This window comes from Oratosquilla oratoria, chromosome 17 (genome assembly GCF_046742065.1).
Source record: "Oratosquilla oratoria isolate Oo_2021 chromosome 17, ASM4674206v1, whole genome shotgun sequence".
Lineage (NCBI taxonomy): Eukaryota > Metazoa > Arthropoda > Malacostraca > Stomatopoda > Squillidae > Oratosquilla > Oratosquilla oratoria.
In genome coordinates, this window is record NC_134793.1 from 24,181,779 (window position 1) to 24,196,778 (window position 15,000).

Genomic DNA, 15,000 nt, shown 5'->3' on the forward strand with positions numbered 1-15,000 from the left:
AGCAAAGCAAGGTTTGTATCACTATCCTTTTCATATGTTTGCATTATATTTGTATTGGAAGGGAGTACGAGATTTTTTTTCTGAGATATCAAGGGGTAGTAAAGGCACCGGAAAAAGGTTAAGAAGCACTGGTTTGAATATTAAAATTCTTACATAAACCCTCGTCTATTTCTTCCACCTTCAATGTCACCCTACTCTTCCTCTTCCTCCTCCTCCTCCTCCTCCTCCTTTTACTGCAGTAGTCTTTCCCTGTTCCATATCCTTTTTTTATTTATTTATTTTTATTTCCAACCTTCCCCCACTTCCGATCACCGCCGACATGGACTTCAGCGCTTGCTCCCGCTACCCCAGTAGTTGGCTGACGCTTAACGACCATTCATACCACCACCACCACCACCACCACCACCACCACCACCACCACCACCACCACCACCACCACCACCACCACCACCACCACCACCACCACCACCACCACCACCACCACCACCACCACCACCACCACCACCACCACCACCACCACCACCACCACCACCACCACCACCACCACCACCACCACCACCACCACCACCACCACCACCACCACCACCACCACCACCACCACCACCACCACCACCACCACCACCACCACCACCATCTATACCATCACCACCACCAATACCACTAACACTATCATCACCTACGCCACGACAACCACCGCCTATATCACAACCGCTATCACCACATACATCACCACCATTGTTACCAAATATACCACCACCGCCACATATACCACCATTACAACTTATACCAACACCACATCTTCGCAATTGTACATCTCCCTATTCCTCCTCCTCCTCCTTCCCCCCCCTCTCTCTCTCTCTCTCTGCATCCTCTTTTAGCCTTCCGAAAACTCATTTGCAGAGGAATGAAAAACACGCGCTTATTCGCCCAGATCCTGTCATCTCTCATTGCATACCAAATAAGTCTCACAAAGACAAGATCCACCGATGCGCGCACTCCCGCTACTGACGTCACGAGAGGTACCGAGCCTGTCATTGGCTCTCTCCTCGGCTGACCCCTGGCCGGGCGTGCGCTGATTGGCCAGCAGGCCAACCCCTTCACGTAACGTCAATGGGATGAATGTCTGGGACACTGTGAACTATCAAATACAAAGTATTGGAATCGAATCTATCTTTTAAAACTTATTAAGCTATTTGAAGTTGTTCTCTTCGTAAAAAGTGAGCGCTCGGGGTGTAGGAGACATGTATATACACATACATGCACATACACATATAAGTATATATATATATTTGAGTAGAGCGACAATAAATTTTCCTTGAGGCATATTGAATTATATGCTACAGCAAATCAATCTCTGATGAGTTTTTGGTGAAGATTTTTAAGTTTTCTGAAGATATCTAGCATGGAGAGGCAAAGAAAAAACTAAATTACCAGTAGAAGACATCTAATGGGTGGAACAAGTAACAAGATATTTCACTAATCACAGATAGCATTTTCAATTGTAACAGATACAGAGAAAGTAAGATTATAAAGGCAGAAATTAGGTGAAGGTACATATAAATACTCGGAGAGATAAGTAGGTAGGGAACCGTTACTGTAGCCTAAAACTGGGCGAGGTTACATGTAACCACTGGGAGAGGGTACATGTGAACACTAGGGGAGGGTTACTACTGTGACCATTATTGTGGCCTGAGCGTCCATCGCTGCTGAAGTGTCTGCTCTTGACGGGGCTGGATTTTACCGTTTCTGGGGCGTTTGGTTCGGAAATTTCTGAAGGGTTTGAGGCTTGGAAGGATGGTGGGGGCTTCCTGTTGGGTGTTTTTTGTGAGCTGGTAGTATCTGATGTGAAGGGCTTCAAGGAAGGCGGGGCGGCGCTCGTCACTCTGTCTGTAATTTTGGTATTGTCCTCTAAAATGAATCTGGTGATTTGGGTGTTACGGGTCTCCTGGAGGTGCCGCTTAGGATCTCCACTGTTGAGATGATACGTCAGACGTCTGGAAAGGCGAGTAGTGGTGAGTCCGATGTAGGAATCTTGGGGCGTACAGTCCCCAAATGGACATTGGAACTGGTATACTAGACTTACACACTCGATGTCGTTAGGACGTGGGGAGTTGTTATTCTTCATAATGAGGTCCTTGGTTCTCTTGTTCTTATGGTAAATTGAAGGTTTTATGCTGTCTGTCTCGTTGGTAGGGGTCACGTTGTCTTTAGAAATAGAGAGAAGTGCTCTCTCGTCCTCCTTATATGTACTCAATCGGCTTCTACCGGTAATTCAGTTTTTTCTTTGCCTCTCCTTACTAGAGATGTCTTCAGAAGACTTGAAAAGCTTCATCGACAACTCATCAGAGCCTAATTTGCTGTAGCGTATAATTCAATTTGTCTTAAGGAATACACACACACACACACACACACACACACACACACACACACACACACACACACACACACACACACACACACACACACACACACACACACACACACACACACACACACACACACACACACACACACACACACACACACACACACACACACATATGTATATATGGTGGAAACGTAGAAAACACCAGACTCAGAAGTCTGGTGTTTTCTACGTTTCCACCATTATGGTTCCCGGACTCTAGCTTTTTTTCGTACATATGTATATATATGTATATATGTATATATGTATATATATATATATATATATATATATATATATATATACACATTACATATATATTTTTTTCTTGCAGACAGGCGAGATTCAATGATATTGCTGTTTCTGCATTGTTTGACTTTGTGAGAACTTCTATTTTTCGTGCTAGTTTACGATGCTGCACTGTTAATTTGCTGAGTAGCTGTCCATAAGTAGTTGCAACATCAAACTTCCCTCACTTGTCAAAGCTTAGAAGAAGGAACAACACTAATAGACAGAGAAAGAGACTCTCGTAGACCAGCATTCATTGAAGCAATTTACATAATTAAAACCAGCCACGAAGATACACAGCATAGACCTTCAGATTCTCCCAACCCAAAAAGGCATGTGACCTTCCATAGTGATTCCTGATGGCTATGGAGCAGCAAATTAGGAAGGCACCATCCAAGCGAACAGAAACAAAATATCATATAAGCGTCACACACATACACTCAAACTAGCTTGAAAATGCTCTCCAGAGAAGACCGAAATGTTGCAACTACTTACGGACAACTATTCGGCAAACAGGTCAACATCTTAAACTAGCAAGAGAAGTAGAAGTTCTCGGCAAAAAGTTAAACAATGCAGAAACAGCAATATCATTTAATCTCGTCTGTCTACGAGAAAATATTCCTGCTGGATACACTAATATATATATATATATATATATATATATATATATATATATATATATATATATATATATATATATATATATATGTATATATATATATATATATATATATATATATATATATATATATATATACATATATATATATATTCTATTTTTTCACCGAAGTTGAAAACAATATCACACCGAATAAACGCCAAAAGGAGAAACAGCCTCAACTTATCAGTAGGTGGAAACAATCTGTAGATCACATAGTCAGTGATTCAGTGAATGGAATAAACATCCCGCAGAACTGTCTTTCTATCAATTCATTGTTTCTATTTTTTGTATACTTATTAATCTAATATGGTTTGCTTACTTGGATTTGTATCGATACACCTTTTTGTCTCTTTACTCCCTTAATATATACCTTGTCCCAGAAAGGAAGAAATATTACTTATTAGGTTGCAATCTAACCTAACGAACTGGTTCTTAGAACTTGTCCGTCATTGACAAGGGTTTGACGAAATTGTTTGATTTTGTGGAATCTTTTACGATTACTTTTTATCTAGGTCCCATTGAATATTTCTGAAACGACAATTTTCTTTAATGCCCTTGGTATCACTAACATTATTATGTAAATTCTCTTAAAGATAATAGATAAGTAGGTACTTTTCTCAACCTAGAGATTAGCAAAGAATTTGTGAAGTCATGACGCGCAGTGTAGTTTGACGTTCATTCAATAGATGGCGCTGATACTAATACTATAAAAAGTTATGTTAGTATTCATATTTAAACACGAGTCTAATCCTGCGAAAGGTCACAGAAGTAATTAATTTCAATTAATATATATTTTGAATGACATTGAGCTTGCTTTACATTTGCTGTATGTAAATATTTTATGAGGGCTGCTAATGAGAAAAAAAATGGTGTAAACATTTACGTGTGGTTATGACTTTTATTTTATGAGTGGTACCAAATTATATGTATTATTTTTATGAAAATGGGAAGGTGCTTCTTTTTAATCTTTGTATATTCTGATTGTATGTTATTGTTAATGTATTATTTTTGGTTGCGAAAAACCTTTGTCAAAGGAAACGACGACGAAAACGACAACGACGACGACGACGACAACGACGACGAAAACGACAACGACGACGAAATCGACAACGACGCCGAAAACGACAACGACGACGACTACTACTGCTGCAGCCACCACCACCACCACCACCCACAAACCACCACCACCACCACCACCCACAAACCACCACCACCACCACCACCCACAAACCACCACCACCACCACCACCCACAAACCACCACCACCACCACCACCACCACAAACCACCACCACCACCACCACCACAAACCACCACCACCACCACCACCACAAACCACCACCACCACCACCACCACAAACCACCACCACCACCACCACCACAAACCACCACCACCACCACCACCACAAACCACCACCACCACCACCACTACCACCACCAACCCCATCATTATTTGATATGTTTTCCTTCATCATCATATAGCCATAGAAGTTCTACATGGAGTAATAGCCTCAGGGCTTCCCTTTGGAGCCCCCAAAGGCTTGTGAGAGCACGTCGTCGCATCACGTGATCACCACGTGATCTCATAATCACGACTATACTGCGCCAGAGGCCTCAGAACCACGTTCATCCCGTATTTCATAATTATTCCCCCCGCTGTGTCCACGGCAAAGGCAAAGCATAACACGACACAGCAAAACGCAGCACATCAGTAATGCTAGTAGTATCAACATAAACGCACACACATGTATATATACACATACGCATACACAAACACACACATACACACACATACACACACACACACACACACACACACACACACACACACACACACACACACACACACACACACACACACACACACACACACACTCACGCACACATACACACACACGCACACATACACATACACTCACGCACACATACACATACACTCACGCACACATACACATACACTCACGCACACATACACATACACACACGCACACATACACATACACACACACACACACACACACACACACACACACACACACACACACACACACACACACACACACACACACACACACACACACACACACACACACACACACACACACACACACATACACACACACACACACACACACACACACACACACACATACACATACACACACACACACACACACACACACACACACATAAACATACACATACACATACACAAATACACATGCAAATACACACACACACATACACATGCACATATACATACACATACACATACATATTCACATTCACATTCACATTCACATTCACATACACATACACATACACATACACGCACACACACACACACACACACACACACACACACACACACACACACACACACACACACACACACACACACACACACACACACACACACACACACACACACACACACACACACGCACACACGCGCGCGCTACACACATCACAGTAAATGAAAAGGGTAGTCTAGTGCTTCTTCTAAATTAATTACTTTATATATAATTTGCCTTCTAAACCTCTGGGGCTGAATATACAGACAGTATATACTTTTCCAATGATGTTATGATTTAATTTCTTATATATTTCATTTTCAGTAAACAGAATAACAATAAAATATCTTGTCATTTTTTTCAAAACAGCATTGCTCTAAGTAGAAATGAACTAGTATTGGTATATTGGTATTTGTAGATGAGGTGGCAAATCAGTGACGACATTCAAAATGGTCTCTGAAATATGACAACCGATTTCGTCCTCAGGTTTTTATCTTACTTGTTCGTCTGTCTACAACTCCCTTTGTGTACTTAAGTATAATTACTAATTTTTATTTTCTTATAATTTATCTATTCCTTTATTCAGTTATACATTAATTCAACTATTCGCTTACTTAACATATCACCTACACATTATTTATCACATATTTATATACTCATCTATTCTATCAACTATAATTGCAATTCTTTATTTATTTGTAACATTCATTCATTCATTCATTCATTCATTCATTCATTCATTCATTCATTCATTCATTCATTTGTTTATCTATTGCATCCATTCATCTGTTCATTTCATTCACAATTATCTGAATACGCTTTTCCTGAGGTCCGCCTTCAGCCAATCCTTCTGTTCTTCGTCTCGTTTGGTCGACGGATGGATATCTCTTCGTCGACGGATGGATATCTCTTCGTCGTTCGCTCGCTCGCTCCCCCTCCATCTCATATTCATTCGACCTCTCCTCACAAATTTCGCTCAGTCTCACTCGCGTCCAAGAGATTCGTCCTCTTCAATGTGAACAAAACCAATGCTCTAAGAGAAGAAATGGTGTCGTTTCTAGTCCGTACTTAGGCACGATCTTGTCTGTGTGATTGTGTCACCATTCGCTCCGTTTCCTCCCTCCCTCCCACTCCCCTCTCCCCCTCCCCTCTTCCCATCTCCCCTCTCCCTCTTCCCTCTCTCTTTCCACCTCCCCTCTCCCCCCCTCCCCTCTTCCCACCTCCCCTCTCCCTCTTCCCTCTCTCTTTCCACCTCCCCTCTCCCTCTTCCCTCTTTCCACCTCCCATCTTCCCTTCTCCCCTCTCTCCACCTCCCCTCTTCCCACCTCCCCTCTTTCCACCTCCTCTCTCCCTCTTTCCACCTCCCTTCTTCCCACCTCCCCTCTCTCTTTCCACCTCCCCTCTTTCCACCTCCCCTCTCCCCCTCCCCTCTTTCCACCTCCCCTCTCCCCCTTCCCTCTCTCCATCTCCCCTCTCCCTCTTCCCTCTCTCCACCTCCCCTCTTTCCACCTCCCATCTCCCTCTTCCCTCTTTCCACCTCCCCTCTTCCCACCTCCCCTCTCCCCCTCCCCTCTTCCCACCTCCCCTCTCCCTCTTCCCTCTCTCTTTCCACCTCCCCTCTTCCCCTACTCCCCTCTCTCCCTCTCCCCCTCTTTCTACCTCCCCTCTCTCACCCTCCCTCACTTTCCTCTTCACATTCCTCCCCCTTTTGTTTCATTGAAATCCTCAACAAACACTGACCGAATTACCCAAAACAAGCAATATCGCTCACTCTCTCTCTCTCTCTCTCTCTCTGGCTCTCTCTCTGGCTCTTTCTCTTTTTCTCTCTCTTAATCTGGCCCTTTCTCTCTCTCTTTATCTTTCTTTTTTCTTTTTTCTTTTTCTCATTCTTTTTCTTATTTTCTATTTCTTTTTCTCTACTTCTCTCTGTTTTCTCTTTCTTGATTTTCTTAAACCTCTTTTTCTCAGTTCTATGATATGACAAGGGAAGAAGAGGAAGAAGAAGAAGAAGAAGAAGAAGAAGAAGAAGTTGTTGGAGGTTGGTGAAGACGAGGAGGGGACGGATGTAAGGCACAGCCCTTAATGATATTTGTTATGTCGAGAGGTTGGTTACGAGTCATACAAGCTCTTCTGACACGCCCACGAGCCCTCTGGCACGACGCGGTAAACCGACACAGGAAATGACGTCATAACGCTTTGTAGACGATGACTGAAATATGTTCTGATGGCATTACCTTACTTTTTGTCTATTTATTTATTTATTTATTTATTTATTCATTCACTTATTTATTTATTCACTTATTTATTCTTTTATATATTTATTTATTTATTTACTTATGCATCTTCATTTATTTGCTAATTTATCCATTCGTTTATTTATTAAACTATTTACTTATTTATTCGTTGAATTATTTATCAATTTTTAAATAATCTATATATTCATTCAATTATCTATTTATTTGTTTATCTATTTATTTATCTATCTATTCATTTATTTATCTATTTGTTTATTTATTCATCTATTATTTGTTTATTAAAAGGAAGAAGAAGAAAAGGAAGAAGAAGAAAAGGAAGAAGAAGAAAAGGAAGAAGAGGAAGAAAAAGAAAAGAAAGAAGAAAAGAAAAAAGAAGAGGAAGAAGAAGAAAAGGAAGAAGAAAAGGAAGAAGAAAAGGAAGAAGAAAAGCAAGATTAAGAAAAGAAAGAAGAAGAAAAGGAAGAAGAAGAAAAGGAAGAAGAAGAAAAGGAAGAAGAAAAGCAAGAAGAAGAAAAGGAAGAAGAAGAAAAGGAAGAAGAAGAAGAAGAAAAAGATGAAGAAGAAGAAGAAGAAGAAAAGGAAGAACAAGAACAAGAAAAAACAAAGTGTTGAGATAGGGTAGAAGATGTGTCTTCATAAGGGAGATCATGGTAGGCATGGATGAAACTCCTATGGACTTGGAGAAGATGCGAGAGAGTGGAGGAGCGTCAGCGAGTAGTAAGGGTGAGTGGGAAACGCCCCGTGGACGAAGGAACAAAAACTGCAACAGACACATTTAAAGAGGACGAAGTAAGTGGACCACTTCAAACAGGGGAGAAGTGTAAGTCACTGAAGGCTGTAAATGTGAGCTGCACTCGCCATGACCTTGTTACAGGTTTAAGAGCACTGAAAGCGTTGATCGATCGGGGAAGTAAGCTAGAAGAAAGACGCTTTTCACCTATTCAAGGCTTTCATGTATTGCTTTTGTCTACTTTGCAATCAATTATGCTACATTTCTTTGTGGAGCAAGCGCTAGATAATTCAGCTATTGTGAGTCGACTCACGTTGTTTCAGGTCCTGAATACTCACTTGTATAACATCCCTGAATTTTACAACTCCCCTCCACCACCACCCACCTCCTCCTCCCCCTCCTCCTCCTCTTCCTCCTCCTCATTATCATTAATATCGTCTTATCCTCAATCACTAACTACCCTCCTCCAGTATAACCATTTCAACTAAGTCCATTATTCCACAATTAGTGTTAACACATTCTTCACAGCCATTCCACTATTCTTTTATCTTCCTCCCCCCACTAGCATGACCACTAACATCGTCTTTTCCTCGGCCACCAGACCTCTCCACAGTCCTGCCCGTGATTTTGCCTGACCCTTCTCTCCGGGACGGGACTTAGCTCCAACTCGACAGCCTCCCGCTCACTCGACCAGGACATCGTGTTGATATTCTGAAAACGATGTAATCCCTTGTCTTTGGTTGTTCGTTACGATTGGGAGGAGGACGTGGGAAATAAAAGCATTAAAGTCACTTGGTAAGCGACGCGTGCCGACTCGTAGTGAATGACGCTGCGTGACGGTGCATGTGTAATCTTCTTTTTTGATGTCCGCAGCAACTAAAACTGTAGTTGTTGTTGCCATGGAGTTAGTTCACCAGCGCTTCTGTCTTTACGGACACTCTCGTACCACTGTCGTGCGAACATATATGTATTTGTATGTGTAGGTGTGTTTGTATGTACGCGTGCATGAGTGCGAGTATATGTCTTTATATGTAAATATAAGGATATATTTCTCCATATTGACGTGCAGTATATACCATTGAAGACTTGTGGCATGCGTCCATGTAAACGGATTTGTACATATAAATAACAAACAAACATGCGTATGATGTAAGGTATTGGGTTTGAATAAATGTAATCAATTTGTCACGGGTTTGTCATTGAAGGTGACCAATGTAACAGAAAGAAAAAAAGAAAAAAAGAGAAATGTTTCTGCTCTGCGCAATATCCGTGAGTATTGCGCCTGTGATCTGGGATGGAATGGCCACTCCATTCAATTAGACACTCCTCGAGGAGAAAGAAGAACAGAAAAGGGGACCTTTGTATAAAGTGGCACGGCATCTACGCGCGTGGACAAAAAAAAAAAAAAAAAAAAAAAAAAAAAAAAAAAAAAAAAAAAAAAAAAAAAAAAAAAAAAAAAAAAAAAAAAAAAAAAAGCTTGTTGATAGGTTTTCCTGGGTAAACTAAGCAAGAAAATTGTTCCGTTTTTTCCTCAAATAAAACCACGTCCTATTGCGATAGATTAATCTGGACAGAGAGCAGTATTCTTATGCAGTTTCACTGAAAAATATAAGATAATAAAGATATATAGAAATAATTACGGGCAATTTTACTTTAAATCTCGTTAGTAGTGAAAACAGATCAATAAATAGGATATAAAATAAAAATGTGCACACACATACCCACACACACACGGACGCATAAACACACATACATACACCCACCCACCCACAAACACCCCCGCCCCCACCCCCACACCCCCACCCCACACCCACACACCCACACACCCACCCACACACCCACACCCACACACACACACACACACACACACACACACACACACACACACACACACACACACACACACACACACACACACACACACACACACACACCCCTCCCCCCCCCCCACACACAGGTAGCAATTAAACTCTGCGACCCCGTTACTACGCATTCATTAGTCAACTTTCACTGTGAATTTGCTGAAGTTAGTTGAAAGTACTGTTTCCATATTTTATTCGTTTTCCAAGTCCCTCACCTGATTGTTTCACGCTGGCGACTGTGGTGTTGTGATGGAGCAACTTTTTATATTCATTTGGCAGGAATGTAAATATTACGTAAGATATCAATCCTAGATAGAAATAGAAATATCAGATTCAATAGTGGAATGTTATTTTTTGTCAAAAAGTTGTTTTTCCAGAGTGCAAATGAAAAATTGAAGCGATATCAATGCAGGGCAAATTGAATGTTGAGAATTGGAGGAGGTTGCGGAAGTAGAAAGCGACAGATTGAGCAATTATCGTTTTTCTCGTTCTGTTTTATATATATATATATATATATATATATAGATATATATATATGTATATATATATATATATATGTATATATATATATATGTATATATATATACTTATATATATATATATATATATATATATATATATATATATATATATATATATGTATACATAAACTGTGAGCATTAAAAAATCGAGTATCCAAAGCGATACTGGAAGAAAATCGAATGGACAGAAAAATGTTGAAAGTAGTACATACACATCCCAAAGAGTCTTTCTCCTCATCCAAGACCCGTTTCTTGTCTCTTTCATCTTACTCCTCATCATGACCAAATTTGGCAAGAAGAAGAAAAAGAAGAAGAACAACAACGACGATGATGACGATTACAACAACGACAGCAACAACAACAACAAAACAATGATAATAACAACAACGACGACGACAACAACAACGACAGCAACAACAACAAAAGCAACGATAATAACAACAATAGAAATTCCACTGATTTGATTTAACTGAGGTGAAAAGTCACACCGTAGGAATGCTTGTTGCCGTTAAGCCGTTTCAAGTGTCAAAGGAGATTTAAACTCCTTTGATCAAAATCCTTTTGAATAGCACGTTGATTGTTAATTACAAATTGAATGGGACCACTTATGAAGCGTGTAAACACGGCTTAATATCAATAAGTAGCCCTAAGCTTAGATGACGTAAAAGTCAAGACGATTAATTTCGACATTGATAAGGCGTCTAGAGATGTGACATTGACGCATATATGTTATTTACATTGTTATAGTTTTAATTTATTATTAATATGTTTTTTTTTTTTTTTTTTTTTTTTTTTTTTTTTTTTTTTTTTTTTTTTTTTTTTTTTTTTTGCATCCGACCTAGATATGGATCAAAAGGTCTCCTGTCGGCATGCTTTGCCTTTGTAATCCTTTGTAATCTTGTGTTTCTCAATCTCTTTACCCCTGCGTAACCTTTAAAATAAATTGCATGTCTCTAGGAACCCCTGCAAAAAAAAAAAAAAAAAAACGAGAAAAAAAAAAAAACCGTGTACCATATCTCAAGATCTAAGAATATAAGGTCTAACCACTTCCGACCGAATTTCGAGGGAGTTGGCGCAGCGGGCCCGTGAACGTCACCTGGCTGTTCAAAGTGGGGTTAGCGGGTCCTATAGCTGTCAGTTGAAGCTGGTCCGTCGTTCGAAAATGACGTCGCCTTCGCTCGCACCGCTCCACTCAATTAGTTATATTCTGACAAATATTATATAAAATATATATATAAATGTATATAAAATATTATAGTTCCTGTCTATATATATGAATATATAATATATATGATATATAATATATATATATAATATATAAAATATTATAGTTCCTGTCTTCCTTGGCGTTTCACAGTTTTCTTCAGTGTATCACAAAGAGAAAATGGACGCATCCAAAAGACGTCAGAAGCTGCACAGAACTGGTCCAGCGGTTAGACCTGTTTACTTAGACCTTGCCATATCTTTCTTATTTTATTTTCATCGTAATAATAGGTTAGATAGGATGATGTCTACATTACATTATTGCAATAACCAAGAATATATCGTGCGTGTTTAATTATATTACGTTTATGAAATTAAATAAAAAATCAAAAGTGCATTAGCTTATCTCAATTGTTCTCGCGGAACCCAAAGGGACCTTTTGCGGAACCTTAGGGTTCCGGAGAATCCTGGTTGAGAAACGCTGGGCTAGAGCGTACTCTGTGGGCATTGTAGACGCGCGCTCACGCACGCACACACGGCTCGATGGTGTAGTGGTACAGCGGTCGGCCACCGATTAAGTGGTCCGAGTTCAAGCCTCGCCCAGGGCTGAAATTTTAAAGTTCGCTGCACTGCAAAGCAGCACTCCAACTCTGGTGGGCAAGAGGTTGTGTTTGTGTGCGTGTGTGTATGTATGTGTGCATGTGCGTGTGTGTGTGTGCGTGTGTGTGTGTGTGTGTGTGTGTGTGTGTGTGTGTGTGTGCGTGTGTGTGTGTGTGTGTGTGTGTGTGTGTGTGTGTATAAGGCCAGTATTATCCATAAACCGGGCCATATACGAATTCTAAGTTGTTATCCGGGAGGATAATACCTGGCAATCACGATTCCAGCACGTGATCCAAGACCGAGATGAATCACGAGCCACTAGGTCTGCTGTTTGGTTGAGGAGGCAACGCGCTGGAGGACGTGCTGGAAGACGTGCTGGAAGACGTCGTGGCGTCTGAGGAAGCGGACTGCGCCCGGGAGGCGGACCACCTCACCTTCCAGTTCTTTGCCGTCGGTCTGGATTCCAGGAAATTTCTAAACTTTCTGGGGGGAAACGAGAAATGCAGGTCCAGGTACGCGTATGTCCGGAAGTTCTGGGCAGTCTCGACGAGCCGGGGGGCAGTGGGGGGTGGGGGCAGTTCTTACAGTATGTCATTAAAGTTGTCTTTTGTGTTTAGTCTTGTTCTATGTCATGTTTTGGCACTTGAAGTGGGGGCACTCAATGTTTGCTGCCCCCAGGGGACCGCAATGTCTCTTGAAGCCCCAGAAACACCAATCTTACGACCCGTTTCCGACCACCTTCGACCGAAAATCAAGCGACTGGTCGGCGACACAAAACCTAAGCAAGGACTTGAAATGGAATAAAGTTAATGTGGTTGATAAGATGAAAATCTATGTACTGGGGGACTATTCAGTGTGTGTTGTAATATATCTATCTATCTATCTATTTATCTATCTTATTACCGACTATCAGCGACTTCCAAAGACCACCTGCAACTGGTCGGCGACCACCTGGTCGCCGGTGGTCGGAAACAGGTCGTAAACTTGGTGTGACCGGGGCTTAACCCAACCCATCTACCTTATTCACCCTTTTATCTATCCCCTCTCCCTCCCTCCCCCCTCCCCTCTCCCTCCCCCTCCCCTCTCCCACCCCCTACCCTGCTCCCCCCCTCCCACATCCTCCTTTCTCCCCTCCATTGCAATCACCTTAAGAACATAAGAATGAAGGAGACAGTAAGAGACCATAAAGCCTACACTAGGCAGTTCCATGTCCATGACCACCTGTCATCCCCATCCATAAAGTTGTCTTATCGTTTCTTAAAACAACTGATAGTTTCAGCGCCCACATCATGGTAACTAAGTCTGTTCCATTCGTTGACCACCCTATTAGTAAGCCAATTCTTGCTTATTTCCTTCTTCAATCTAAATTAGTCCAGTTTAAATCCATTACTGCGAGTCCTGCCCTGTTGTCTTAATATGATGACCTTGTTTGCGTCCCCCTTGCTAAAGCCTTTGATCCACTTGAACACCTCTATTAGATCACCCGGCACTCTGCGTCTTTCCACCCCTTCCGCTCTCCCACCCCCTCCTTTACTCCCCGCGTTTCTTTTCCTCACAGCCACTCCTCCTCCTCCTCGTCCACGTCCTCCTCCTCGTCCTCGTCCTCCTCTCCTTGTCATGTCACCGATAACGAGGCACGACGGAGGCTAACGAGGGCTGGCAGCAGGTGCGTTTACGAGCCTCTACGATGACTCTGGTTTTGAAGCGTAGCTCCCATTATCCCGCGTAATTAGAGTCAATATGCGATTGGAAAAAAGGGGGACAGGGAAGGAGGAGGAGAAGAAGAGAGAGAGGGAAGAAGAGAAGGTTTAGAGTCAGTATACGAACGAAAAAAGGGGAGAGGGAAGGAGGAAATACACACACACACACACACACACACATATGTATTATATATATATATATATATATATATATATATATATATATATGTATATATATATATATATATATATATTGTTATGACTCAGGCTGGAAAGATACTTGTTAACTGTAAGGTCATACCGAGTGCCCAGTCCACAATAAAGTTAGAACGAGGTCATGAAAACACATCAGACTATTGGTATGTCGAAAGACACAGGACAGTGTTAACCATTTAATATTTCAGTATGAAATATAATCAGAGACAACAAACTTAACAAAATAATATTAACAATGTCAGTCATAGCACATAATACATACAAAAT

General features: G+C 41.3%; 1 protein-coding gene across 3 annotated transcripts in view; it reads right to left on the bottom strand.

Moving 5' to 3' along the window:
* Positions 1–15,000, bottom strand: part of LOC143034509 (guanylate cyclase 32E-like) — a 379,982-nt gene that overhangs the window by 27,606 nt on the left and 337,376 nt on the right. The window lies entirely within an intron of this gene.